Source organism: Triturus cristatus, chromosome 2_1, assembly GCF_964204655.1.
Source record: "Triturus cristatus chromosome 2_1, aTriCri1.1, whole genome shotgun sequence".
NCBI classification, from domain to species: Eukaryota; Metazoa; Chordata; class Amphibia; order Caudata; family Salamandridae; genus Triturus; species Triturus cristatus.
The window spans coordinates 393,863,279-393,888,917 of NC_140581.1; the positions used below are offsets into that span (position 1 = coordinate 393,863,279).

The 25,639-nt window shown below is 44.7% G+C and overlaps 1 long non-coding RNA gene across 2 annotated transcripts in view; it reads right to left on the bottom strand.

Annotated features, from left to right (window-relative positions):
* Window positions 1–773: 773 nt before the first annotated feature.
* The window catches only part of LOC146865364 (uncharacterized), a 128,848-nt gene continuing 103,982 nt past the window's right edge, over window positions 774–25,639 (bottom strand). For both annotated transcript variants that reach the window (XR_014970095.1, XR_014970093.1), the window contains one exon: window positions 774–4,853. This is a non-coding gene — a long non-coding RNA (uncharacterized LOC146865364). The remainder of the gene's footprint in view (window positions 4,854–25,639) is intronic.

Below are 25,639 nucleotides of genomic sequence, written 5' to 3' on the forward strand. Positions count from 1 at the left end.
AGCGGGGTAGCGGCTGCGCCAAACATCAGGTAGGTGACCTGCATCTATTAATCCCCGTAACACTTCCGCAGCCTGTTTAGGCCACATCTCACTGCTGCCAGCCCTATCCATAGTAGCATCCAAGCAAACATTAAAATCACCCCCCAAAATAATTGCCGCAGAAGGGAATGTAGATATTCTATGCCACACATTTGAATAAAAGGAGAGGTCATCGACATTGGGGCCATACACATTCACAAGCAACACACTCTGACTGCCCAATTGCCCATGCAGAAGCACCACTCGCCCACAGTCATCCGTTTCAGAGCGAACCATTGTGAAAGGGACGCCCTTTTTTATCAGGGTCAACACACCCCTAGAGTAAGTAGAGTAGGATGACACAACTTTGGCACCCGCCCAGCGCATGCCCAGTTTATTTGCAGACTCTGTCGTTAAATGCGTCTCCTGCAATAAGGCTATTTGCACTCCCATGCGATCCAAGTAAGCAAACACCGACCTTATCATTTTAGGTGTGTTCAGGCCGCGGACGTTCCAAGTAAGAAACGTAACAGTACTATTAATCTTTTAAATCCAGCCTTAACTGAGCACATGTGAAATATGACAGGCAATGTTCACCCAAAGCACCATTGCACCTCCAAACGGAGGACATCCAACCCAGGTTCACCTTCATTCTGCCTACCCCGAGATAACCCCTCCAGCCCCCCACCCACTTCAGCGACCCCAACATGCCAAAGCCATCCCATACCCCACCATCCCCCCAACATACCCAACAACAACCAAAACAATAAGTACTTGGGGTACACCCAGTTGCGGGGGCACAGAGTGCTTCTGACCTCCCACAGTGTAGGAGGTGACCGAGTAGGTCAAATTTGAGCTAAAATCGAATTGCGTCCATATTCAGACACGTAGTGTCACAGAGTGCACCTACCCCGTTGGCAGCGACACATCGTCATGAAAGCATAGTACACAAGGACTCAACCAAATCCAGTACAAAAGCACTCAGTAGTGAACAACTAATATATGGAGAAAAAAACAGTGTTACGCAATCTCAATATCCTTCAGAATAAGGTCACAAATGTGATCTCATCTAGCCATCAGTGCATACATCCTACTTTGATATTTCTACATATGCCCTACAAGCACCTAGGGCAGTTCAGGTAAGCATATAGCATAACAGGAGCAGTCCGAGATGTAATATGTGTGAGGAAAAGTATAGTAAATTAGTGTATCCCACTGCTACTCCTCCTCATCTGGTGTAGTGCTGTCCTCACGTCTCCTGCGCTTTAACTGTTTGGCATGCTCCATAGCAGCTTTAGGAGATGAAAACATTTTACAATCCCCATCCGCACCTATGCGTAGACGAGCAGGATATAACATCGGATACGGGACCCCTTCGGGAATTTTTTTCACAGTGCCAAATTCTTGTCTGGCCACCTGTACAGCCACCGTGAAATCAGGGAAGAACGCCAGTGTGTTGCCTTGGTGCAGTATAGTGCCCTTTTCTCTCGCCAACCTTGGTATGGTGTCCCGGTCCCTATAGTTCAAAAGTCTAGCTATGATTGGGCGGGGCGGGACACCCGGCACCGACCTGGCGGCGAGAGATCGGTGGGCACGCTCCACAATGAACATGTTAGACAGTTGGTCAGTGCCAAAGAGATCAGAAATGAGGTTCTCAATGTAGGTTTCCATTTTTACCACATTGGTGGACTCCGGCAGCCCAGTAATTCTAATGTTATTGCGCCGGGACCGCGCCTCCAAATCCTCATTCTTGGCCTCAATGAGGGCTAGTACTTTCTCCATATTAAGGGGCAGATTTACAAGCCCCTTGAGTGACTTTTGCGCTGCAGTTGCGTCACTTTTTTGACGCAACAGCAGTGCAAACACTGCGGCCTATTTGCAACGTGACGCATCTAGGGAGATGCGTCACATTGGAAAACCCTACGTCACATTTTACCTGCGTCAGGTATAATGTATGCAGAGTGGGCGTTCCGTCGCAGGAAGGCCTCATAAAAGTGACTCAGTGAAATCTACAAGATTTCACTGCGCCACTTTTAGGACGCCACTGCGTCAAAACCTTACGCCTGCTTCAAGCAGGCGTAAGTAGTGACGCAGTGTAGTGGGAATAGGCCTCAACATGCATTGCTGGAGTTGTGCTGTGCTTGCAACACGACTCCCGCAATGCGTGACTTTTCCGCCAACAGATGCGTCAGAATTTCTGACGCATCTGTCAATCCTTGCGCCATAGTGCGCTGTATTGTAAATACGACGCATCTATGGTGGCGCAAGCGTTTCTAAGGGTGGCGCAGGGAAAGTGACGCATCTGTACAGATGCGTCACTTTCTTGTAAATCTGCCCCAAAGAGTTTTGTCAGAAACTGTACTCAGGCCATCCTCCGTAGCTGACACCCTCTGCTCCACCTACCCCATGCGTGCATTTTGTTTTTCTAATTGAGAGGACATGTGGTCAAGGCAGTGGTTGACCGCAGCCATTGTACCCTCAATTGACTGTAGGCTGCGCTGCATGGCCAGCAACGTGGATTCCAGCGTGGGGGGGGCCATCAGCTGGGGCGTCCGCCTCCGAGTCAGAGGCAGCCTTCTGCAGGGTTCTGGATGGTTTGCGCGCCTCAAAAGTAAGGCGTGGCTGTGACTTATCTGTCCTCCCCATGGCACCGTCCATGGAAAACACCCCCCACTGCAAAATCAATTAGGGGGTGTAAGGCGCAGCAGGATATGCAATGTCCCCGCGACTACTTTCTAAAATGATCGTGCCCAACCTCCTGATATAACAGCCACCAGCCGAAGCTCATCCAATCTCCACAGCCAGCCGTGTTCTGCCAAGTTACAACCAGCAAAGGCCCCGACTCCAGCAGTCACGTACCTAACATGGTTGTGCGCCACGAAGTGCAATCAATCACAGTTACACTGGTGTGATAGTCAATTGCAGATAAAAAGCACTACACCCTTGGAACTTGTCGACAGTACCCTGTCGGTTGCAATGTAGCACCCGGGAGCGTGGTTTGCCATTCCAAGCCGAGGAGTCAATCTCAGCTCAACGTAACGAGTCTCTTACTCACGCCTGCTGCCACCCCGCGGAATCTGGGCCCCCAGAAGCCGCACGCCGTGCCAGCCAGAGCTCGCAGGCCGCTGCCACAGCCCGGACCCCCGCCCGCCTCCGCGGCCAAAGCCCGGGCCGGGCCGCACCCCCACAGCCGGCAAAGGCAGACAGCAACCGTAGAGCTCCGCAATTATGGGGCCTTCGGATCAGCCGAGCCTCGATCCTCACGCTCCGTCTGGGCACAGCAACTCTCCCAGCGTTTGCCGATGAATCCCTCGTGCTCCTCCTCCAAGGCAGTCGGGGGTGCAATGCGGCGGGGGTCTCTGATCCGTGTGCTCCAGACGCGCAGAGCTCCGCACCATAGAATGGGTGAATCGCGCTGTTACAGTCTTGCGGCGGCCGCCATTTTCCCTGCCGAGGCATCGGGTCAGCGAAGATCTTAAAACACTCACTGGGCAAATGTTCAGGGCGCCAGTGACTCCCAACTTGTGCCCCAGGGGCCTACAGCTCCGCACAGGTGTCCGTAGGCTTAGATGCAGCTAGTATCAGGCGGATAATGGACGGATGTTAACTAGGCCGGGCAGAGCCTCATGCATGTGCGGCCATCTTGCCGTGCGCCCTCTAGCGCCCCCCCCCTTCTTCCCCATATGTTTGCCCACAATTTTGTGCCTGTGTGATATGGTTGATTAATGTGCATTTTCAGCAACTATTAAATGGCTTTATGTGGGTAATTGTGGCCTGGGGCAGTTTGAGCTAGTGGCATTTTTGAAGTTTATTTTGAAATTTTTTGTCAGGGTCCATTTTGCTGTGCTATTAATATTTTTTATTTTGGTTGATTTTTTACTTTTTCTTCACTCATTTACTGGTGGTGTGTAGGCCCCTTGATTGACACAGGCATGCTTTTGGTATATAATTTCACACTCCTTTCTCTGCAATGCTGCAAGTGTTTTTATTTGTTTGTTCTCCATGCCATCTGCCTTTTTAGACTATGTGCTTGTCCATCATTTTGTGAAACCAGTACGTGTCTTATCATTGATTATTGATCATGCGTGCTACTTTCAAAAGCCTTTTGCTGGAAGCATTATATGTTATGGTCCTTTACAAGCTCATGGATATTTCTGCTCTTTTTTTTCTCAAATATATTTCCTAAACTACCTCTTCTTGAACTCCTTCCGCTCACTCCAACCATATAAGACCCACGCCTTCATAAACCTTAAAAACAGTATGCTAAACTTCCTGCTCCCCAACTCGTCCACCCACTCGATCAGTAACAGACCCCCACACCCCTTCCTCAAATCAAAAAAACACTACCCTAAACGACCCCTTTCCTAACTCATCTCATCCACACCACCCACAACAGACCCATGGCCTTCCTAGATGCTAGAAACCATGAAACAACAACCTCTTCTCCAACTCTTGCCGCAATGAACAAACCTACCAACCTCCCTAAAGAAGCACCCCTACTGTCTCTCTCCCCACCCTGTCTATTTTTCGTGTTGAGACAGTGTATGAATGTCCTCTAGGACATTTTGAAGAAGGATCTTTGTGGAAGGAAAGGGGTTTTAGTGGTGGTGGAGGTATTGACATGTCCAGGCTGCCTTTAGTGGCTGGGATGACTCTCCAACGACAGGGATGCTGAGGGAGATGCCTCTGCTGCTATTTCTGTCTACTCCTCCAAGTCCCCGAACCGACTGAAGGCGGCTGCAATAGCCTGGATCTTCCACATGAGCAGCCAAACTGGGTCTTTCCATAAGGGTCTTCCTCCACCTCCTCACCTTCAGCGAAAACAGCAGAATGGTCTAAGATAAGAAGGAAGAGATGAATTTTAGAGTCCTCTGAGCATATGTTCATATAGTAAGACACACAACAATACATGTTTCTGGTTCTCTAGGAGTACTGGAATTATGTGACTCTGTGGCCCTGAATCAATGTTTTAATTTTACACATTATTACTATTTGTGTTACCTTCCATTAATTGATGCATGATCACTTTCATAATTAAAAAAGGGGGTTTGCTTAAATGGATGGAAAAAGTTGTAAAAAGTGAATTCATGAGGTGACGCTTTCATCAGACACTGAAAGTATGCTTTAAAAAATGACTAACCTAAAAAGTTATATTGTCACAGAAAATTAATTGAGCTAACCCAATTGCATTATTTTTGAAAAACTATTGGCACTTAACAATAATAATAATTCCAACTGCCTTGCTCTTTCCCCTATTTAACTGCTCAATCTAAAACCACACTACACACTACTGCCTCCTAATTAATTATCAGTATAGCAAATATTCCTCCTGGGTTAGGAAGCAAGTGAGTGGTTAAGTAAGGTTCACCTTAAGCCCTGGTTTGGGCTAGGCTTAGGTTTGGCAATGAACAGGTTAAGGCTGTGAATGAAAGGCAGAAGATAGACCAGTGTAACTGCTGGCATAAAGAAACACCAAGGAAGTGGGCTGACGCATTGATTTATCCTGAGTGCTGCAGTCTAAGGTAGCATAATTTGAGTGCCAGTTCGGTAGCCAAATGGAGAAAGCTAGTTGACTAAAAGTCCCACATACGCAAATATTTTTATTCAGAATATTTAGGTAAAAGAGTGAGACTGAAATAGTCTATAGACCAGGTCTAAAAATGAGGAGAAGAACAGGAAAAACCAATAGGAGCTAGAAGGAAATCTGCTGAAGAAACAAGGGAATTTAAAATAAAACACATAGAGGTGTGCAGTGTTAGTGGGTACTAAAATAGATCGGGAAGTTAGGCAAAACGTTAGAATAAAGTTAGCAAAACTACAAGGAAGCAACGTAAAAAAAGGCCATGCTGTCTATTACAGTTGTGAGATTAATTATGTTTAAATCTAAAAAATATGGCTTACCAGCACTGGGCATGCCTGCAGGCATGGTGGATATAGCAGAAGTGGTGTCATGAAAGAAGGGGAAAAAAAAGGAGACAAGGATTACTGCTATATAACATAGTAAGTACCTTTAAATATTAACAGCCAAACAAATCTACTACTGCAGTAACCTATCCTGTCCCCCATTTAACTTCCATCCTAATAGGAGTTCTGTATCCTGAAAATAAGGTGTATCTACAAATTATATTTTTCCTGCCCCCTCCATCATACAATGGCTCTACCATCACAAATAATCTATCTACAAAGTTGCAAAGTGTTCACCACACAGACATGGAGACTGTCCATTGACAGAGCCCTACTATCCTTGACATCTTATTTCATTCCACCTCACTTCCTGCACATGAACCTAAGCCTATGCCCACGAAGTACACATGTTTCCTGCTCCCACCCTAAGATACTACTCCCAACCTCCATTAAAAACATTTAATAAATCCCAATACAAGGCCTCATTGACCTCATCCACTAGCCGCTCTGGATCAGAAGCACTCCCCACTACTCACCAACACAGTCTTCTTTAGACCATATTTCATTCCTTTACGGTTATAGCTAAAAAGTAAATAATTGTCAGAGAGAGAAACATTTTACCAAAAATAAATGTTTCAGAGCCCTGTATTGTATTGCCTAGTACTTTAATACTGACAGTAACCTATTAAAAAACCGGGGATCCCAGTAATACACATGCCAGCCTTATGCAGGTCTTTCTTCTAATAACAATATTCTAGTCGTGGTAGCGCCCCATCTTGACTATTGTAAAGTAAACTATAATAGCATTCCAGCAAAGCTGATAAGCCAACTTCAAAGACCACAAAATCACGGGGCCCACAGAATATGGACCTCAAAAAATAAAAATATCTCCCCAAGTTTGAAATTCTTACCCTGTCACTCTAGGTGGGGAAACACTGAGCTCTGAATAAATTGTGTCAGCCACATGGTACTGCAGGGACACAAGGAGCCATATGTATCAAGCCTTTTTCCCGTTTGCAAACGGGTAGATTCTCAGAATCTGCCCGTTTGCGAATGGGAAAAAGCCTTTTGGGATGTATCATCCCAAAAGGCCATCGCAAAATATAGAATCGCAAAATTTGCGATTCTCTATTTTGAGAATGCAATTAAGGAATTGCAAATTGCGATTCCTTAAATGCAATTCTGGAAGCACCAGAAATTTGCTATTTGGCCTTAAGGAATTGCAAATTACCACCAACTTCAAGTTGGTGGTAATTTGCAATTTTCTTTAAAAAAGCACTTTTTTGATTTTTTAAAAGTGCCATATGTTGCACATACTTTACTTACCCTTATGGCATGTATGTGCACAAACTGTACACACATGCATATTTCAGGGGTGCAACAGGTTGTCCTTTTGGCACCCTTGCAACCTTGAAATTGCATTCTCAATTTGCGATTCTCTAATTGGTAATCGCAAATTGAGAATGTCTTCCCATTCATTCCTATGGGCCTCCTAGCCCTTAGGAATGAATGGGAAGGTATTCCTTATTTGTGAATCTCAATTTGCGATTCTCAAATAAGGAATATGTATGATTTGCACATTTTTTAGCAAATCCTACATTTTGCTATTCTCTAATTGCGATTCGCTAAAAATCGCAATTTGAGGATCGCCAAACTCTTTTTTGATACATATGGCCCTAGGTCAACAATTTCCTAAAGTCCACGTCAAGGGCATACTTGTCATTGCTCTGGCCAAGTAACGTTTTGAAGAGCTGGATCACTGTGCACACAAGGTTCATCCCTTTAGAAGCTCCTCCCCTTACACCTCAGACTTCCAGCGTTTCTGCCACGGATCTAGAACCTACATTACAGACCACGCCTCAAAAGGATTTATTTATTTATTTGAAGGTTTTATATAGCGCGAACAAGAGCCTTGCGGGTATCAGATCTCTTTACAGGGCATATGTTGGATATGGGAACAAGTACAGAGAAATACAAATATAGGTGAATCAGATACAAGGGGGCCGATTCCGATCCTGGAAAAACCGGGTATGAATCGTCGGACGGAGCGTTTTCTCCGTCTGACTCGTACCCGGGAAAAATACCTTACAAACATGCAAGTACGATTCGTACGGAAACACCATTTCCGTACGAATCGTAAAAAACACCGACCGGCAAAAAAACACATACAAATCGGATCCGGGACACCGCGTACGCGACATTTGCACGGAGTTAGGCAGCGTTTTACGGATCAGCAAGTACGATTCGTACCCACAGCACTTCGCACTGCAAAATTTTTACGGGACCCAAAAAGTGCCGGAAAAGCTAAGTACGCCGCGATGCACAACGAAAAGGGGGCCCGGAAAACATAGAAGATGCACATGATGCAGGGAAACCTATGAATATACAAACGACGCCTATATCTTAAAAAAGCAATGGGCGGCTAAAGGGACCGGAAACTAGAGGGTCTAAGGCCAAAGAAAATAATGCTGAGAGGAACACAGTATATAAGGCCCAAGAAGTCCAAGAGAGAAATAAAAAGAAAGACAAAAGCAAAGAAAAAAACCCACAAAAAGAAAATGAAAAGGTAAAGACGAAAATAAGACAAAAAGAAAATATGGACGAGAAAAGGAACAATATAGAGACTAATTCCGACACGGAATTGTCGGTTAAGAAAGCACAAAGACTCCAAACAATCAAAAATCTAAAAGCTGCCGCAAAAAACACTGGGCAACTGATAACTTCTCAACCTAGAATCTACACCATCTTTAGCCCTCTACCAAAGGATTGCTTGAGTAAATCTGGAAATAACGACAAACACGACAAACATCCTAGTGATCCAAATAGTGATATGAATAGACCCAGGGATGAGTATATGGGTTGTGTTGACACTATGGGTTTTGTGCAACTAAACTCGGAGTAAGGTACAGATCAACATCCGGCCTCAGGCAGATTAATCCCAGAACCCACTCTGAGAAAAGAAGGGGCAAAGATAACAACAATGGAAAATAAAACAATAATTAGACATCAAGAACAAATTAAAAGAAGAGAGGATCATCCAACAGGATCAATAATACAAGAACTTGCTCCCGCTCCAGCCATGTTAACATCCTCAATTGAGATTCAACAGCAATTAACAAATAAAGTAACTACTGAGGAAGACTCGGACTCTGATATATATGAAACTGGGTTATCTACATCAAGCGAATCTAGTGTTATTACAGATACAAGTGAACTGAGCTCCGGAAAAATTGACGATGATTTAGGCTTCTTTGATTCTCGAAAATCTGGTAAAATTGATACAGGCACAACTCCCAGGAAAAGATTGGGAAAAAAAAGATCAAAACATCAAAAACATAACAAAGCTGTACACGATGAAACTACTGACCCTGGCATCAATGCTGACAGTGTCAAAGGAAAAATAGGTTCTATACGGAAAAATCCTTTTCCAAAGAGTATGGACGAAATGGAACAGCAACCCCCAGGCCTGGAAGAGATAAAACTCTGGTCCAACTGCAGAACCATCGCTTAGTGAAATTCTGAGCTCAATTAATAATTTTCATAAGGATGTTAAAAAAGATAGTCAAAGAAATCATGCTGCTATTGAAAAGTTACAAGGTGCAATCAAGAAAGTTGGAAATACATGCACCGAGATTTCAGATAGAAAGGCCTCTGTAGAAGCGCGCACAGAAAACTTGGAAATCGATGTTATCGATCTGCGCAAAAGGGAAAAGAAACACAACGGGATCATAAAAGACCTCATGCTTAAAATCGAGGATCATGAAAATAGATCAAGAAGAAACAATTTGCGGTTTCTTGGAATTCCCGAAGGATCAGAAGGAAATGACGCAAGAGGTTTCATGATCAATCTCCTTAAATCTACCTTTCCGGAACTTGAAGGTTGGGATATGGATAAGGAAATACAGAGGGCTCATAGATTCCCCTTGATGTTACCTAAATATTCGCAGAAACCACAGCAATACCCTAGAGCTATGTTAATTAACTTTGGGAACTTCCTCCTCCGTGAATCCATATACAATTTAGCCAGACCAACATCTCAAAGGGAACACAAAGGGTTTAAATTCTTTGTTCGACCAGATTTCGCACATTCTACCATAGAAAGAAGATGGAAGATGCGACAATTATTTACACCCTTTGAAAAAATTGGCGCGACTGTCTATCTTCAAAATCCGGCGAGACTGAAAATAATTTATAATGGCACTACGAGAAGCTTTACAAGTGAGATTCAAGCACAAGAATATTTAAATTAAATATCTGAGTCTGGGCCAAGAGATTCTGGAAATACAGCTAAAAATACAGATAGGAAATGAACTTTGTGTAATAAAGAACTACAATTTTGAATGCTTGAACACAGGGGAGACAATATGAAGGGAAAAAAAAATGAAGGGGGAACTGCTATATGCAACAATCTATGAATTTATATTGCAATAGAGCATATCTAGCATATTGATAGAGATGATTAATCATACATCTTTTAACTCGCATTTCTAGGGATACAGGGGTAGGCCACTAGGGGGCTGAAACGGGTGGAAAATTTGGACGCCCACACCTGGGTACTTTGGCACCTAGGATGCCTCACTTGTTGGTTTGGGGGAGGGGGGAGCCGGGATGGGGAGAAGGTGGAAGAGAGAGGGGGGAGTGGAAACTCACGCAAGGGGGAGGAGAACAGGACTCAGTACTACCATAAAGAATATAGTCAACATATAGAGACCATTAAAAAAGAAAAACTTAGTAAATCTGATTGTGTCGGGAGAATGAAAAATTGTGATGGCTAGACGCAATATATTATCAATAAATATCTGCGGCCTTAACGATACAAAGAAAAGACAGAAAGTTTCGGAGGGTCTTAAAGCTACCGGGGCAGCCATTGTTTGCCTTCAAGAGACACATATCGAGGGGGCTCAGCAATACTTACTCAAAACATTAGGATATCGAATTATCACCGCCACAACACAGGGGACACGTACCAAGGGGGTCGCTGTTTTATCAAAGGGCGGGGGTTACAATTTCCGCGAGCTATAGCAGACACACTTGGACGATTTGCAATAGTTGAATGCCATTTTAACAACGGGGAAGGAAAACTAACTATATGTACAGTATATGGTAACACTAGTGACGAACCGGAGGTATCGATTCAGATTTCTAATTAATTAACCCATTGGCCTCTACCTATGATTATTTGTGGAGATTTAAATATCCATTTACCTAACGGATGGCTTACAGATCAAAGGTTTATCTTTCAGGGTAGGAAACGTCAAGTTTTTAATGCTTTAAAAGAAATGTGCATGCTTCATGGCTTAATTGATGGGTGGTCAACAAAATACCCTACAGACCCTGGCTATACTTTTTTTTCATACCCTCATTCAAAACAGGCAAGACTTGACTATATGCTTATGTCCAACTCTATGAGATCAGCTTATCAAATTGATAGATTACCCAGAGTTCTTTCAGATCACAATCCTTTAATGCTTAGCCTTACGAATATTCCAAAGAGATCTAATATCAATACATGGATATTTGAAAGGGCGTTACTCTATAATGATGCATATTGCCAACAAATGAGCACATGGATCCCGGTCTTTTAAGAAGATAATGTTGGATCTACTACAATTGACATAGTATGGGATACATTGAAGGCTTGTCAGGGGCGAAACTATGAAATTCTCTTTTAAATATAACAAAATTGAAAAACAAAATATGGCATTGTTAGAACAAGATCTACGAAGAGCTGAAGAGGAGCTAACTAAATCAATACAGGAAGGCAGGGCGACAGATAATGAGATGGGCAAAGTGACAGTAGCTAAAAATTATATCTCCGAAATACTAGTTGGAAAAGCTGTCACTCGGGCTAGCGCCAATATGGAAAAAATATACGAGTTTAGTGAAACAGTGGGGCACCAACTAGCTGTTAGAACTCGAGAAGAAATCTCATCTGCATTAATTAAAGAAATTAGAGATCCAGATCTGGGTCTAAGATATGAACCCGCTGAAATAAGAATGGCTTTTCAGAAGTTTTATAGGAAACTATACCAAGAAGATGACAATGATAGCGGTGACCCTAAACATATCTGGATCTGTCAACCCCCGAATGTTTGAGATCAGATGACCGGGAATTTTTAGATAGTCCAATTTCTTGGGAGGAAATATTAATGGCAATAAAGGGCTTAACCAAGGGAAAAGCATCGGGTATGGATGGAATTCCTACTGAATTCTATACTAAATTTGCTCCACAATTAAGGATTATCTTAACATTACTTTTTCAACATATCTTCCAGGGAGGGAATCCACCAAAGTCTTGGTCATCCGCTAAAATAATTGTGTTCCCGAAGAAAAACAAAGATGTCAAAGAAACGGGCTCTTATCGCCCGATCACTTTGATCAATGGGGACACAAAAATCTATTCAAAAATCCTAGCAGCCCGACTGGCACCAATTATCCATAAAATTGTTTCGGAACAACAACACGGTTTCATTCCCGGGAGATCTACAACTGATCACATACAAAGAGTTATCTCCCTTTTTGATTACACAGGAGTGACAGGAGACCCTATGTCGCTTATACTGTTGGACGCAGAAAAAGCTTTCGACAGGGTCTCCTGGAAATACCTGTGGGCAGCCATGGCAAATTGTGGGATTGGAGAAAAATATATACAGGCAATAAAACAACTCTACATAAACTCCACCGCCCGTGTTTTGATCAATGGGATCTTGTCTGACAGCTTCACTATCAATAGGGGTACAAGACAGGGATGTCCTTGCTCGCCCCTTCCGTTTGCCATCTATATTGATGTATTTATACAAAGACTAAAAACTAATACCTTAATCCCTCCTATTAAAATACGAGATCTAGAAACAAAATGTCTGGGTTATGCAGATGACATTGCTATTGTTACAGGTGATCCCATTGAAGCGATGAAACATATAGAGAAAGAAGCACGGGATTTTGGTAGAATTTCCGGCTGCAAATTGAACTCTAGTAAAATCCAGATAGTTGTAAATAACAAAATTAACATGAACGATATGAGGATTGTTGATAAAGCAATATATTTAGGGGTAAGCATTAGTGCTAAAATCGAAAACATTGTTGATGATAATATTCAGCCCCTATTAATCCAGACCAAGAAAGAACTATTTCGGCTGCACAATTTACATCTAACTATTGGCGGAAGAACCAATGTGGTTAAAATGCTATTCTTTCCTAAATTTTTATATTTTTTTTGAACTATTTGCCTTGAATTTTCCCCATTAATTTTTAAAAACATTGACACTATATTTTCATATTTTGTTTGGGGATACAATAAATCACGGAGAGCACTTAGATGGATCACTCTACCTAGAGAACGCGGGGGATGGTCATTACCGAATTTTAAATTATATCACTGGGCTACAGTACTAAAGTACAGCAATAGTCTCTTAATGGAGAATTCAATGGGTCACAATACACCCAGCCCGCAAGAACTTATTCTGGGTGACGGCAGCATTGGCTGCCTGTGGCGCCATATGAATGATGATTATTTCAAAAAAGTAAAATTTAAGGCTATCTCTAGCATTTTAAAGTATGGAGCAGCACAAAACAATTAGTCGGTTTAGGTCGATATTCATACTACACCCCCGTATTTCAGAATGCGGATCTCCCAGAAATATTCCATGATATATATATACAGAGATGGGTTGAATTAGGGGTTAAACGACTTGGGTGTTTTTTTTCTAGTAGCGGAATAAAATCATTTGATTAACTAAAAATAGAGTTTCACTTGACAAATCGGGATTTCTTTAAATTTCTTCAGGTGAGGGACTTCTTATCAAGGAAAATGGGCGGCCGCATTAAATTTCAGCCTTGCGATATTATAGACAAATTGAGATTGGTTAAAACTCCGAGAATTGGGGAGATATATGCAGGGCTAAACGCTTTATTACCCGACGATATGGATAAACATTTGGTGGCATGGCAGACCAGGTTGGGAGTAACCTCTCAAATCTCCTGTGACGCCTATGAAATGTCACTCACTCATCTAATGTCTATGGAACTTCAGGCACAATTCTTTAAAAGTTTTTTTCACTTTATTACACTCCTGAAAAAATGGCGAAATGGGGGACGGGGAATGGAACTTCGTGTCCGCGGTGTGCTCTTCCAGCAGCTGATATAACGCATATGTTTGCCTCGTGCCCCATTTTAGCCAAAGTCCTATCTGAAACCTCCGACTTTCTCTCGAGTATTCTACACAGTTACGAATGTAGAAGTGCTGTTGGGCATCTCCAATAACACTCGATCTAGTGAAATACAGGGGCTGATCTTTGTTGGTATGGCCATCTTCAGGATGTGCATCGCCTCAGCATGGATAGATCCAATACCCCCTTCATTTTCTGAATGGAGAGCTCGGCTATTGGCGACTTGCAGTCTAGAGGTTGCCATTTATAAGAGTAAAGGGAGGGATAAGAGGAACAGGGGTATGAAGATCTGGGCGCCTTTGATTGCTTGGACACAAGAAGTTTGATTGTGGAAATTTAATATTTATGTGTCATATACTGTAAATATGATATGTTTTTCATGTCTTCTATGTATAAATAAGTTTTCTGTTAATAAACATGTCAGATACCTGTTCTCCGGGGGAGGGAGAGGGGGGTGGGGGGCTGATGTGATGTAATGTAAAAATTTGGAAAACAAATTAAAAAAAAAATTGTTTAAAAAGAAAAGGGGGCCCGGTACGCACCATACCCCCATCCCTACACGTCCGCACTGTACCCCAGCATCCCACCCATGTCCGCACCGTACCCCCAGCCCCCCATGTCCGCACTGTACCCCCACCCCCCATGTCCGCGCCGTACCCCCAGCCTCCCCCATGTCCGCGCCGTACCCCCACCCCCCGTAGGGTAGGTACGGAGCGTACCCCCACCCCGTAGGTACGGTGCGTACCCCCACCCCACCCCCGTAGGTACGGAGCGTACCCACACCCCCATAGGTATGGTGCGGACCCCCACCCCCGTAGGTACGGAGCGTGCCCACACCCCCGTAGGTACGGTGCGGACCATCACCCCACCCCATAGGTACGGAGCATACCCACACCCCCGTAGGTACGGTGCGGACCCCCACCCACGTAGGTACACTCCGTACCTACGGGGGTGGGGGTCTGCACTGTACCTACGGGGGTGGGGGTACGCTCCGTACCTACGGGGGTGGAGGTAGGCACCGTACCTACGGGGGTGGGGGTACGCTCCGTACCTACGGGGGTGTGGGTGCGCTCTGTACCTACGGGGGTGGGGGTCCACACCATACCTACGGGGGTGGGGGTACGCTCCGTACCTACGGGGGTGTGGGTATGCTCCGTACCTACGGGGGTGTGGGTACGCTCCATACCTACGGGGGTGTGGGTATGCTCCGTACCTATGGGGGTGTGGGTATGCTCCGTACCTATGGGGGTGTGGGTACGCTCCGTACCTAAGGGGGTGGGGGTCCGCACCGTACCTACGGGGGTGGGGGTACGCTCCGTACCTACGGGTGTGTGGGTACGCTCCGTACCTACGGGGGTGTGGGTACGCTCCGTACCTACGGGGGTGTGAGTACGCTCCGTACCTACGGGGGTGGGGTGTGGGTACGCTTCGTACCTACAGGGGTGGGGGTACGCTCCGTACCTACCCTACGGGGGTGGGGGTACGGCGCAGACATGGGGGGGCTGGGGGTATGGTGCAGACATGGGGGGCTGGGGGTACGGCACGGACATGGGGGGGTGGGCTGGGGGGGTGTTCGGCGCGTATGCAGGCACATGTTTGGACGTCTCCATGGTTGACATGGGAGTTCGCTCCATGCGGTGTTTTTTCCATACGGTTGTGCATTCGGACAGACGGGACAGATCGTACTTGCGCGCTCGGACTTCAGTTTACCGATTCGTACGTAAAACTGTCCAGGGACGTGTCGGACACTTTTTCCGACCCGGGGACGTGTCGTGGAATTTTCCCAATGCGATTCGTATGGATTTTTTTACATACGAATCGTACTTGCCAGTTTGTACGGGACTTGTACGATTCGTACGTAAAAAAATCCAGATACGATTCGTACGGGGAATATTTTTAACGGATCGGAATCGGCACCAAAGTGTTCACTAATACAGACTATTAATTATTTGACAGTGATAAGTAAGTTATTCAAGTAAAATTAGCCATGAGAATCGATTTCACTTCTTTTTTTAATTAGGCAGTTGAAGGGTTCAGTCTTGTTTCTGTGGGCAAAGTATTCCAGATCCTGGGAGCCATTCCTGAGAAGGTCCGGTTGTAAGTTTTCTTCTTGACAAATCGTTGTGGTTTTAGTAGAAGATCCCTGGAGCTCCTGGAAGCTCTGTTACCACAAGAGAGTGCCAGTTTCTGTGCTAGATAACTCGGATTATTGTGATTTAAGGCCTTGTGTGTCATACAAGCGATTTCAGATGAATTCTAGCCACGAATGGTAGCCAGTTGAGGGCTCTAAGGTCTGGGGAGATGTGACAGTTTCTTTTTGAGCCTGTGATGATTCTAGCAGCTGAGTTGATTGAGGCTCTTAGCGGGGCCGTCGTCGATCTGGGGAGGCCGCATATGGCTAGAACCCCATATTCCACTCTTGTGATTACTAGGGCTTGAACTGCCTGTTTGAAGTCATTTGCTGGCAGGAAGAGTTTCAGTCTTCTCAGGGTGTTCATGTGGAAATTTGCTCCTTTTGTAGAGGCGCTGATATTTTTCGACATCTTTAGGTTTCTGTACAGCGTCACTCCCTGCAATTTCGCTGAGTCGACAATGAGAGGTTGCCCTTTGAATGTTGTTAGGTGTTTCATCCAGTCGAGGATGATTGACAATTGGTTGGGGGGATGATTTGAGGGAGTTTAGTTTCAAATGGTTTTCGGCCAGCCATGTTTGAGTTTTTTGTAGCGTCAATTTGAGAGATTAGATCTCCTCAAGTGAGCCGATCTTTGTGTAGAGTTAGGTGTCATCTACATACATGTGAAAGTGGACATTGGAGAGACTGAGCAGTTTGGTGGGTGGTTCCATGAAAAGATTGAAAAGTGTGGATGAAAGGGAAGACCCTTGCGGTACTCCTAACGTGACTTAGGACGGGTTGGATAAGGATTAATTGACCTTGAATCTTTGAGATCTATTTTGGAGGAAAGAGGTAAACCAAGTAAGCACAGATCCACATAATCCCATTCTGTGTTTCAGGAGCTCTAGCAAGTTGTCTTGTTTGACGGTGTCAAATGCCGATGACAGGTCAAGTAAGATTAATAAACAGGCTTCGTTTTGGTCAAGGATTTTTAGTGCGTCATCTATTATGTGGGTCATGGCTGATTCCGCACTGTGACATGCACGGAAGCCTGATTGGAATTGGTTGAGCAGGTTGAATTGTTCAATGTGTTTGCTAAGCTGCGTGTGAACACATTTTTCCAAGAGCTTGGCTAGAGTGGGGATGTTGGATATCGGGCAATAGTTATTTAAATCCAATGGGTCGGCCGTTGGTTTCTTTAGGATAGGGGATACCTGACCTTTTTTCAGGATTTCAGGGATGGTTCCTTGAAGGAGGGAGGTATTTATAACCTTGGTCCAGAGAGGTAGTAACAGTGGAATGAAGTCTTTTAAGTAGTTAGCAGGAAGAGTGTCTGTGAAGTGGCTGGAGGGATTCAACGCAGTTAGTGTTTTTAGTATAGTATCTTCACTGTAAGTGTAGAAGGAGGACCAGGATGCGTTCTTTTTAAGGTTGAATTTTGCAAAGCATTCTAGTGGGGCACCTGTCGGGGGCAGTGAGGTGTTCTTCTGCATGTCTTTAGGGGATAAAAGGCTGTTGAGCAGGTTGTTTTTATGGTTTCTGACTTCATAGTGAAAAAGGAGGCAAACTCCTCGCAATTGGCAAGGGTGTCGGGGATAGCCTTGGAGTGGGTGGGTACACCCTTGGTTTAGGCTTTGATTAGTTCGAATAGCTATTTGGGACGGTTCTTGGATTGGTCTAGTTGATTACAGAAGAAGTCGGCTTTAGATTGTCTGATCTTTCTAAAGTAGAAGTTTCTCGTGGTTCTTAGTAGCATGAGGTGGTCAGAGGAAGGTGCAGACCTCCATCGCCGTTCGATTAATCTCAATGATCGTCTGTCTTCATTTAGCCTGCCATCATACAAAGGTTTTGAGTCTTTTGTGGTGACTCTTTTCAATTGTAATGGGGCTATTTTGTCTAATAACCTCTTCATGGAGTGGAAGTAATTGTTAGTCAGACCTTGTACATCGGCTATGTCTTCAGAGGGAAGCAGAATGTTAGGATTAGAGGTTGAGAGTAGGTCTGAACCGACGTTTTTTAGATTCCTCTTCCAGATCTTCATTCTCGGGGGTTGTGCAGAGAGTAGTTTAACTGATTCCATGACGTGGGATGTAATGATGTGACCAGTCACAAGGGAGGATCGATTCAAGCTGAGTGGAGTCAACTTTGGAGATTACTAGGTCGCCTTTGTCGTGTGTGGGTCTATTACAGATTTGGTTAAGGTCTGAGAGTAAAGCTTTGAGGCTGTTGACCTCTGGGTCGTTCTTGTCGTCCCAGTGTAGGTTGAAGTCACCCTGGAATATTTTAATATTTTGTTGACCATCATTTGTAGCTAGAATATCCATGAGGTGTTCAATGAAGGTGAGGTTATCCCCGGAAGGGTGGTAGAAAGTGTGTAGTGAGCATATTAATTTGTTATTACTAGCGATGTTTAAACAAATGTATTCACAGGACGATGGTGCAGGGGCGTTGGGGCTGGTCACTGTTAGATTGCTCTGATGTATGCAAGCGATCCCACCACCTGGCCTATCAATTCTGTCTAGTCTAGTGATGTCATAGTTTGGGGGTACTAGTATGTCCAGGATGGGCATGGATGATTCATTTAGCCATGTTTCTGTCAGGATTAGTATGTCAGGTTCATTAGCAAGTATAAGGTCAGCAATATCGGTTGCATGTCTAGATACTGACCTACAGTTTAGGAGTATACATTTCAGACGCGTCTTGTTGGGTACTTTGATATGTCCTAGTGTGAGGGGGATTCGCGTGAGGTTGTTTTCAACTATGCCTCTGGAATTGTGTCTAATAGCTCTGTGAGTGTTGGTAGGGATAGACTGTGTTAGGGACTGTATAAGGAAGTTATCTGGGTGCTCAGAATTAGGTGGGAGTTATGGAAGCTCATAAGAACGGAGTAGGGAGCTTACGTCTTTAGATGATAGGGTTTTTTTCATTCTGACTGGACGGGATAGAGCATTGGGGTAAGGCACTGTAATACATCTTGGGTGCTCATGATTCTGGGAGCTTACGTGTAGTTGTTGGGTGTGTTTCATATTTGTAATGTGTGGGTATGTTCTAGATACTGGTTCAGGACGCGCGAACTTGGGTTGCTGAAGAATTAGATCATGTAGCGCTTGGATGTCTGCTTTGACTTGTTGTAGTGATAGTAATATCTCGTTAAGTCTGGGGTCTGGAGTGAGAATTGGCATATTTAAGAGATGGAATGTGGGTGAGGGAGGTGTAGTTGAACCATGTATGTAGTTTGAGGGGAAGTCTTCATCAGGATCCATGTGGACTGTGGTGGTAGATGTGAGGGCAGAAGGGACGGTAGGGGTTTCGGGTGTGATTGGGACAGTGTGAATGTTAGTGTTATTAGGGGAGGAGGAAGAGTAGTGGAGATGTGTGGCACCCTGAGGATGTGCGGGGTATTGGATAAGGGGTGTGAGTGGGACAGTGGGAGTAGTTGTGCGGGGCAACGGGGGTGGTAAGGCGGGGTGAGAGGAGATAGGAGTGTGGGGTGTAAGTGTAACTATGGGTGTAATGGTGGTGTTGGGGGTGCAAGTAGGGCTTGGGGAGGTGTGTTGTTTTCCTGGGTGACGGTTTGGTCTGGGGTGGGTGTATGTGTATGTGTAGGACAGGACAACTGGGGACAATGACTTAATGGGGAATCGACCTTGAGTTGGTGAGTGAGCTGCGATTGTGATTGTGATTAGCTGGGGAGGCGGGATGGGGTCTTATAACTTTTTCCTTGATGAGAGGAAATATGTTATCCAGAAGGTTTAGGTTGCGGTCCGATGATTGCATTAGGATGATCCCATTATGATAGATAGTGATTGTAGCTGCTGCTTTATAGTTTGGGGAGGGGATGATAGATAGCGTAAGTCCGTGTGCTGTTTTCCTCTTGGAGGCGACCGTGAATAGAGAGAGAAAGGCTTTTATCCATTGAGCTCTTCTTTTAGTATAGAAGATGATGTATTTATTTTCCAAGTAGTGAATAATATGGTGAAGTCCTATGTTACTTTCTAAATAAATCCATGATTCGATAGTCCTTTATCCCTGTTTATAGCTATTGCTGCCATTTTGAGTAGTGTGTAGAGGCAGCTGGTGATCATCACTTTTGCCCAACAGTCTGTGGCAAATCAACACACCCCCCCAAAGTCATGAACATCTTGATGTGCTCCTCCTATTGTGCAATGTGGACCACAAAGTGGCTTTGCGTGCGCAAAGTAAGACCGGTGATAGGGATATACTTCTGTCCTCAATCATAGGAATGAGGGTTAGGGGTCATGCAGGGGCCCCCTGATCAATCCCAGCCTACAAAGGTTCCACGTAGCATGTGCAGTGACTGCAGTCCTGTCTGCATTTATATCGGGCGTATTAACCCACCTGAGTATTGGGTCCCGCCGTATCCTCTGGAGAGGAGTTGTCCACGTTATCGCTCCAGATCATGGGTTAGCCTCTGCCTCCACCCCAGTCCGCTTCTATCGTTGCTCCGGGTTGATTGCTAGAGTGGCGGGGGAGGCGCCAAACCTGTGCACTGCCCAGATCCTATAACGCTCCAGTTCCGAGCACGTCCGCGTATTGGGCGGCTCTGCACCGTCTAGCCCCACGGAGGATCTGTGTGCGTGTTCACATTAGCTGGAAGCCATCTGTTAACAAGGGGAGGCTCGGGAGGCCATCTCGATCCTGGTCGCGGACTTGAAGGAAGGAGGGTCGCGGCATGGAGCTGGCAAGGAGACAGCTGGGAGACAGCGCCAACTGCCGCTGCAGACGTCCCACAGTCGTGGCCTCACCACCAGCTGGGGACGACCAAGACTTCAGGTCTACCCAACGATCGGGAGATTTCCGAGACCTCTGGTAAACCTCCTCCTTGTTTCTCCTCCTCACCATGGCCCCTGGTTACAGTCTTGCTGCAACGGTAGTTCAGTCATCGTGTTCTTACACCACGTGGGGGGAGATCATGTCTTCAGTGCGATCCATTGATTTCAGCATGGCGGAAGGCTCACCGTTTGTCGGACGCCCTGCCCACCCTCATCAAGTGTGGTCCTGTGGTTCTGCGCTCACCGTGGCTGGAGACCGTCAGAAGAATCCCCCCTATAGATGTCTTTGGGTCCCTAGGTCTGTACCGCAGCAGGACAGTGATGCTCGATGGTTCCGGACCTGGTACTCTGCTCCGATGTTGACACGGTGAGAGCTGGTAAGTTTGTCTTTGATGTAGATGTTCCTGTTGCTTGTGGTGTTACTTCTTCTTCTGTCTATGTCCGGTAAAGATTCCGATGGGGCTAACAGGGATATCACGGAAAGTGATCCCAAGCAAGCGGAGCTCTCCTAGTGAGCTCCTCTCCAGTCGGCCATTTTGCACATTATTGTGAAATGGTTCAATCATCAGTATTTTATGATCCTCTGTATTACACTTTCACAACCCCCTCGGATACTTTGAGGAGCCATCACCAAATTAAAAATGCAAATAAAATAAATGTGATGCATTTCTCTGTATACTGTATTTTCCTCATTAGCCTACATGTTTCGCCACCCGACATATGGTTGTTAGGACTTCCTTGAGTCATAGCTGTGTTTACACTACCTCTATAGTATGAGTTGCAAATGTCAGTGTTGATGATGTATAAAACTTTATCGACATGAAGAAAATACTTATCCACTGTAGAATTGTACCATCTGTACTAACACAAGCCATAGGGATGGTATCTTCATGGTTGGCATGAACAAGCAGGACAATCGCCACATAAAATGGATATAACTCAAAATTCGAAGGCTATGTTCTGCTGTCTGTACTGAGAGAGGAGTAAGTTATCTGAGCAATGGATGGCTCTGCTGTCAATTTCAAGCGAACATAGGGCATGTTGCTCGCCACTTTGGATGGGTGCAGTGTATTCAGTGCCCCAGTGCTGATGTATTCCAGGAGGGCTGCTCCCAGGGCTTGGATGCCATGCCTACACCCTGGTCTATTGGCCATCAAAAGAGCTCAGACAATGATGATGATTTCATTATCAGCACCTAATGAGCGCCTAGTCCAATATATTCTCTTTGTATTATTATGTTTTGGTGTGTACTGTATATGAGCAAATACGTTTTAAAACTCTCAAAGAGATAATAAACACTGAAGTGGAAAATGTCAATTTCTGGCAGATGTCAATACAGTTCTACGTGCTGTATAATACAGAGGTCATCATCGGGCATCGAAGGAAACTCCTGCCTTTTGCTGGCTTCTACGGGCTGCATATTAATACCCTTCGGTGCATGGTGTCAGACACTCAGAAGAAGGCAGCACTAAGAGCATCAAGCCAGTGACAGCTATTCTCTGCCACTTTCTGACCACTGGTAATGATCATGCAGTCACACTGGTTTGAAACTGAGCACCTTCACTGGACACTATCAATCATTAATTGCTACTAAAGGAAGATGGCTGCGGAAATGAGCTCCTAAATTCAGTTCTTCACCTGCAATACCTTCCTCAGGCTGTCCACACCACTCTAACCGCATGACCGGCCGATCACACAAACGTTTCTAAAGAGACTTGGGGGCATTTCGACAAGCCCCTGTCGCCACGGGAACATCACTTTTTGTGACGTTCCCGTGGCGCTAGGGGTCTTGCCTTATGTACAAGGCAGCATTAAGCCACTTAACATGGCTTGTACATAAGGCCTTTTACATAATTAATGCACCCTTTCACGCTATGTTTAGCGTGAAAGGGACGTGCAGTGGATGTTGCGGTGGGCGTTCCACCACAACACCCATTGTATTTGATGCTGCCCCCTATGTGCAAGGGTGGCGTACATAGGAGACAACACCAAAATTAAGACCCGGAAAATCCTGATCTTAACTAGGCAAAATGAGGAGAAATGCATTATTTCTCCTCGTTTTTGTTTTTTTCATGTGTGCTGTCTTTTGCAGCAAACATGAAAAAAGCAAAATGCCATTGTTTGTTTATATACAGGAAGGTGTCCCTTCCTGTACATAAACAAACCTTTTTAAAAAATGCCAATTTGTAACTTTCATTTGTGCTGCATGAAGCAGCACACATGAAAGTTACAAGATGGCATTTTAGGATTGTTTATGTGCAGGAAAGGACACCTTCCTACACATAACCAATCCTCCCCTGCACGCAGACACTCTTGCACTCTGGTGCAAGGATGCCTGTGTTGGCGCTAAGTTGTTCAATTTAGCGCCATCGCAGGGGGAAATGCAAGGCTGCACCACATTCTTGTAAATATGGGGCAGCCTTGCGTTTCTGAAGTGGCGGAGCGTGTCGTTAAGCCCGGGAGGCTAACGACATGCTCTGCCACTTCATTGTACATATCCCCCTTTATATCTCTGTTTATACATCCTTTGCATGTTATAACTGCACCGCGACAAATAATCTGCAGAATAATTCAGCAGGAACTTTGGCCCTCCCAGTACCAACCACTGCGATCTCAAGAGGAACTGAGTAGCTAGTCTTACTTACGGTGGAGATGATGAGGGTCCGTGGCATTTCCTTGACGGAGCCATTTATTGATCTCTTTGTTCTACTTCATCTGGACTGCTGGTGGGTCCGCCTTTTCTCTTGGTGACTGGCGGTATGCGGGGCAAGGTGGTGGTATGCAGGACAGGGAGACCTATGAGGACCCCCTCTCCTGGGTTCTTAAGAGTACATTGTTCTCTAGTTCTCCCCACATTTTGAAGAGAGGCTTGATGGCTGTGCTACACCTTCGCCCATCCCATAACCTTCATCCCCACTAGGATGATCGCCTGCCCCCAGACCACCTTGTGATTGTCCTCCAGTGTCTACCAAGCCAGCATTCCTCAGCAATGGAGCAAAATTACAGCTCGTATTAGTTCCCTCCAATGTAGGGTTGCATCTTCCAACTACCACAGATTTTGCTTTCCACAACTCGACAATCTGTGATTAAATTTAACTTTACAGATCATGGTAGAATGTAGGATAGCCATACCTTGGACGAAAACTCCAGGAGAAGCCAGAAAATTAAAATAGCCCCCATTTCACAACAAAGCTCTTAGGCATCAACAAAGAAAGCCATCATGACCCTCACCAGAAATGTTCTCTGTTCTCTTCCATCTAAGCATCTATCTTTTCATCCTTCCATCCCCCTACTGATATCCACAATTTCACCCTTATATTCGGTCATCCTTTCAGTCTTTTATCAATCATTCAGTCTTTCACCATTCCATCTGTCCATCCATGCATATTAAAACCTATGCATCCATCTCCAAGTCCATCCATCCATCCATCCATCCATCCATCCTTCCATCCATCCATCCATCTATCCATTCACCCTTTCACTCATTCATCCTTCCACTTGTGGGTTCACAAAGCTCCTGCCGCAAGCCCTTTTTCTGAATATAAATGTATCAAATTTAAATAGCCCACAAGAGACAACTTAAAGGAAACACCTCATGCTTTTCTAAAGGGCTCTTAGATTAACTCACTCAACTAGGACACATTTTACTGATGCCAAAATAAGATAATACTATAAGATAATACTATAAACCTCTAGCGCTATCTAGTGACCAGTTTATAGATAATGGAATTTCCAAGCCATCTACCTCTGAGAACAACACATGAATACATTTGCTCCTCTGGTTTCTCCGAACAGCAAGTAAGTCAAGTGACACTACAATTATTTTTCAACTTATACTCCAATATCAATTAAGTTACTTCTATTCCTCTCTTTCACACAACTAAAAAGTCCTACAACTCGTAGCCTTTCATACCAACCACAAATAATATAAAAACTAAGGGCCTAATTTATCAAGGGCCTGTGTTGCCTTTGTGTCATGCAAGGTGACACAATGGCAATGCAAGCCCATGAGGGAGAGTGCCTCTGACGATTGTTTTTATGCAGGAAGGTGTCCCTCAGAGCTTATAGACAACTGAAAATCAGGGGTGGCATCCTTGCCATAATAAAGAAGTCACTAAGAGTAAAACCTTATAGCCCAAACTGAATGACTCATTTGAATGTATTGAATCATCTGCCATGCTCTCCTCTACATGTTTCATCCCCCTAAAAACAACTCCAAATTCATAGAATAGCTCTCAGAACTTGTAGCTGAGAGCAGCATGCTCACAAGTCAAAACATATTCCTAGGAGATTTTAATCTTGTCTGGTGAAACCTAAATTGTAGATATGTGTCAGCTGTTGAACGCCTAGCTCAAATCCATAACCTAAAGCAGCCCAATCTGCTTCCCACTCACAATAAAGGAAACATTGTGGATTTGATTCTTGACAAGTCCAACCTTGTGTGTTGCCTACCACACATTCTTATTGATTGGACAGACCGCTATCTAGTCTCCTTCAACATCGCTCTTGGCTCCGTTCCCACTTCTCACAAATTGCTTATTTTGAACATACTAGTTTGTCCAAATTCAATACATAAATAAATTTTGAGAAGGGGAGAGAAAGGAAAATTCATAAAGACTTTTTAAGGGTTCTTCTTATAGATT